The sequence below is a fragment of the Mauremys reevesii genome, linkage group 14 (assembly GCF_016161935.1).
Source record: "Mauremys reevesii isolate NIE-2019 linkage group 14, ASM1616193v1, whole genome shotgun sequence".
NCBI lineage: Eukaryota > Metazoa > Chordata > Testudines > Geoemydidae > Mauremys > Mauremys reevesii.
Genome location: NC_052636.1, coordinates 43,139,893 through 43,144,719, shown reverse-complemented (window position 1 = coordinate 43,144,719; position 4,827 = coordinate 43,139,893). Strand labels below are relative to the sequence as shown.

The window sequence follows — 4,827 nt, the reverse complement described above, 5'->3', positions numbered from 1 at the left end:
AGGGAGGAGAAACTGCTTTTGTAGTTGGCTAGCCAGGCACAGAATTCCCACTCCATTCATCTGACGAAGTGGGGATTCACCCACAGCTCATGCTCCAATACGTCTGTTAGTCTAGAAGGTGCCACAGGACTCTGTCGCCTTTTACAGATCCAGACTAACACGGCTTCCCCTCTGATGCTTGCATCCGAAGAAGTGGGTATTCACCCACGAAAGCTCATGCTGCAAAACGTCTGTTAGTCTATAAGGTGCCACAGGATTCTTTGCTGCTTCTACAGAACCAGACTAACACGGCTACCCCTCTGATATCTGATACTCAAAAAGACAGTGTCCCCTGCTGGGAGTAAATCACTGACCTCTCTCCTCCCTGAGCACTGACTGCCCCTCTGTTTCCTTGCCTCTCAGTCTGTGCAGATGGGACCTTTCCCTCCAGTGCTGGAGGATTCGCCCTTCTCATCTACCATTGTCCCAAGCAGACAGCGGGTGGGAATCTTAAATGTACCGAGGTGACTTAGGAGCAGAACCCCCCCAGACCTTCCATGCAATTGTCACTTGCCCCTCACTGAGCAGGACTGAAACTGGTGCAGGGAGACTGGTGGGCCACATCCCCTCTGGGCATGAGCAAAGCAGCAGGGTGAAAAAATGATCATGGAGATGCTGGGGATTGAACCCAGGGCCTCATACACACAAAGCATGTGCTCAACCACTGAGCTACATCCCCTAACAGGTTGTGTTTGCTATGGGTTACACTCAGAGCCCTCCTGTTTCCAGAGCATCCAGTGACCTATAAGCTTCACGAGAAGCCCATTCCCCTCTCTGAGGACTAATCCTGCTTTCCTGGAGGTGACTTGTTCATAGGGGTCACTTTTCAGCAGGGCCAGATTCTATGTGTGGGGCAGAGAGAGTGGCTGCCCTGGTCTCAGGGTGCAGAGATACACTCAGCCCTCTCCCTGCATTGGGTTGGGGGTGCGGCAATCCCCTGCTGCAAGGTCATAGTGGGGGATGCTGTGAGCAGCTCAACACCTCACCCTGGTGGCAGCAGTGGTGTGGGAAGCTCCAGGTATTTCTAGGATCTGCTATTTCCACTTGCCTGTGAAGTCCAGCCTTCCCCAGCACATTCACTGCAATGCAATTGGGTCACTGTTTCCATGGCTGAACAGCAAAGAATGGCTCCCAGTTTCCCTTCTATCGGCAGCAGGATTAGCCTGTGTCGGTGGTTAATGAGGTGGATCTAGTTGTAGATTGTTATTCATTCCCCACCTTGACAATTCACACAGTCCCTTTCCCAGGCAGATTCCCAGCACCTCAGTGATCCTGGTAGCAGGGTTGGGTCCTGAGATTTTCAGGGTTCTTTTCCCCTCCACCTGGAGTGAACTCAGCTTTTCCTCATCCCAGACAATCCATGAAATAGCAGCAGCAGCATAAAGAAAGAGGAGGAACATTTCACGGCCAGGGCTGGATGTGCCCAGAGCCCCCTGCTTGTCCATTGTTTCCATGGAATTTGGCCCCCTGCTTTGCACAAGGGACAGAGAAAGATCTTGCTGTTCCTATGTCTGTGCAAGGAAAATTGTGCTTCTGTATGAAAGAGAGGCGGGAAATGGCCCCAATGATGGGGCAATAGCCTCAGGGTTAAGAGCAAAGGACAATGATGGGAAGGTTCACAATTGACTCAGTAGTTGCATACAAAGGTGCAGGTTTGGCAGTGACACTGGGAAATTCTGGCTCCTTCTCAGGCTCAGGGTGGCCACCCCGGTCTAGATGTAGAAGTTACAACATTTAAACTTGAAAGAGGGCCAATTTCCCCATCATTTCACACCTTTACACCCAAACACGATGACTTTCTGAATGAACCCTCCTCGTTCAGCCAGAAGATCTTGGGGTGGATGTAGGAGTCACTGGGTAAAATTCTCTGGACTCTGTTCTGAATCAGGTCAGAGCAGAGGTACCTAGTGATCTAGTCTGGCTGTAAAATCTATAGATCAGCACCATTAATATGAAATTAATCCTCAGAAATGGCTGTTCCCCACCCATACCCCAGCAAAGGGCTCTCCAGGGAAGGGGGCTGTTGAGGAAGGGAAGAAGGAAGACGTCCTTCTCCCCCTGGATGAACTGGGCTCTGCACTTTGGACAGAAAGGAGGAAGGAAATGGCCACACGATGGCAGCAGAAACTAAGAAATGAAACACAATAGGCTTATGTCCACACTGCAATGTAACACCCACGGCTGCCCCATACCAGCTCAGGCTCCCGGGGCTTGGGCTGTGGGGTGGTAAATTTGCAGTGTAGACATCTCAGCTCAGGCTCAGTACTGGGCTCTGAGACCCCACAAGGCTGGGAGGGAGTTTAGCAAGTAAAAAAGGTAGAACGGCAGTGGAGTATTACCCTGGTCTCAATGGCATTTCTCCATCGGTCTGTCTGCTTTGGGGCAGGGACAATAACACGTCCTGCTGCTTTTGTTATTTCAAAGGGTGGTTTAGGATTTTCATTCTCACACATGGTGCACGAAGCAGGACTCAACCCTCCGTGCAAACTAAACGAGCTGCACACAGATTCTGGCAGCCACAATGAGCATTTGGTGTGAGAGCTCAGACCTGCCCCTGTCCCAGAGGGCGGGATCATCTGTGAGGACCGGACCACTGACCTATCAGCTCCTAACTCCCAAACTTTCAGTAACTATCCTCAGTGCCCGTGAGTGTAATTTAAACCATCAAAAGAGTCATAGTGGGCTAGACCATAGTCTGGACTTCAGGTCTGGAAAAGAACTGGCACAATCCATAGACCAGGTTGTTATATAAAATGCACATGGATTTTAACCCTTCACATACAGTAATGGGAAAGTTCTTGGTTCAGGCTTGTAACAGTGATGGAATAAACTGCAGATTCAAATCAAGTCTCTGGAGTCAATCCACAGCTGGGATGGGTCATTCAGTCCTTTGTCTAGAGCTTCAGTTTGTAGCAAAGTCCCTCCAGAGGTATGAAGCAGGATTGAAGACAAGATGGAGACGAGGCATCAGCCTTTTATAGTCTCTTGCCATGTGGTCTTTGCTTTCTTTGTCCCAAGGACACTCTATCCAGCACGTGGCATAGAAAAACCTTAGAGTTCTGTCCATAGGCTGGTCCCTGAAGACCTTGCTGAGTCACAAGCCGTATCTGCCTTCTCTCAGTGGGTCGATTGTGTAGCTGATGTTCCTTAATGGGCCATCAAGCAGGCTAGGCAGAACTGACACCAACTTATCTGGGGTGTTCCCCAGAAGCAGAGCACAAATTTGAACTATGGACAGAACAGAGCCAATACTTATAACGTCAACTACAAAAATGATACACATCTAGAGATGGCATCATTATAATCAGCCAATCAGAACCTCTCCATAGACCCCTTACACGACAACCTTTCTACAATATTGGCTGCAAATATAGAACAGTGGTCGCAACGGTGATCTGTACAGTTACAGATTATGTCAATAACGTCACAGGAGGTGACACGGCATCAGCGAGACTGATAGTGGAATACTGCCTCCAGTTTTGGTGTCCTCAATTGAAAAAGATGTTGTGAAATTGGAGCTGGGGCAGCAAAGAGCCACCTAATGTTCTGAGGACTGGAAAAAATACCTTCTAGGGAGCTATTGAAAGAGCTCAACCTGTTTAGCTGATCAAAAGAAGATTGAAAGGTGACTTCATTGAAGTGTTGAACTGCCTTAATGGAGAGAAAAGATTGGGTATTAAAGGGCTCTTTAATCTAGCAGAAAAAGGCATAACAAGACACACTGGCTGGAAGGTGAAAAGAGACAAATTCATATTACAACTAAGGCACAAATATTCAACAGCGAGGATGATTCATCACAGGAACAAGCTACCAAGGAAAGTGATGGATTCTCCATCTCCTGATGTCATTTCATGAGGACTAGATGCCTTTTTGGAATGTGTTTGCCCCAAAAGTAGCTATTGTGTCATGCAGGAGGCCTGTGATATGCAGGGGGTCAGATTAGATGCTCTAATGGTCTCTTCTGGCCATAAAGTCGACTCATTTCTGAAAAACTGAGTGTAGCATTGGGAGCAGCATCTGATGTTTCCCTGTCTAGCCGGCTTGCTGCCTAGAACGAACGCTTCTTGAGTGGGGTGATCCTCAGGGAGTAGCTCAAACCTGCAAAGTGCCTGGCCAGGGGCAGGACATTGGCACAGCGACGGAGGGGTGCGGCAGTGACATCACAAAGGCCTTTGGCAGGACCTCAGCCTATTGGTCCAAGGTGGTGGGGAGGTGGTGACCTCACAGAGAGATGCTGACATCAGCCAGGCAGGACAGGGGCGAGGGGCCAGGGAAACCTCAGTGACCCCTGTGGCTTTGCTGCAGCAAGTCTCCTTCTCCAGGTCTCTCTCTGAGGACTGAGAGAGTATTGGGATTCACGGACGTGAGCGCCAGGAGGAACCTCTTTCGAGTTTTCTCCTTCCCTTTTAGTGATTTTACTAGAAAACAGCCATCCCTGTTTAGAAGGTAAGAGCCTCCTGGAGGTTTGAAACCTGTTCAGTCTGATCCATCTGGTGAGAGTTGAATTCTAGGCATGGAAAACACGAGCTTAAGGAGGCAGAATTTTTTTACGCACCTAGGATTTTGGCCCTTAGAATCACGGGACATTGGGGATTGTCCTTTGTGTTTCACCTTTTCCTCCATCCATCCCTCTCTCCTTTTTCTTTGTCTCTTGCTTCCTTTGTCCTTTCTCCTGTTCCCCTCCCAACACCAGGAGAGGGGGTGTGTGTGTGTGTGTGTGTGTGTGTTGCATCGGAGTGCTCTGCAGTTCCCACTGTGGGAGGTCCACCCAAAAATGTGGGGCTGAAA

At 49.2% G+C, this 4,827-nt stretch overlaps 1 non-coding gene across 1 annotated transcript; it reads right to left on the bottom strand.

Moving 5' to 3' along the window:
• Positions 1–646: 646 nt before the first annotated feature.
• On the bottom strand, positions 647–718 carry TRNAT-UGU. Its single transcript has one exon. It is a non-coding gene; the product is annotated as a tRNA-Thr (tRNA).
• Between the last annotated feature and the right edge of the window lie 4,109 nt (positions 719–4,827).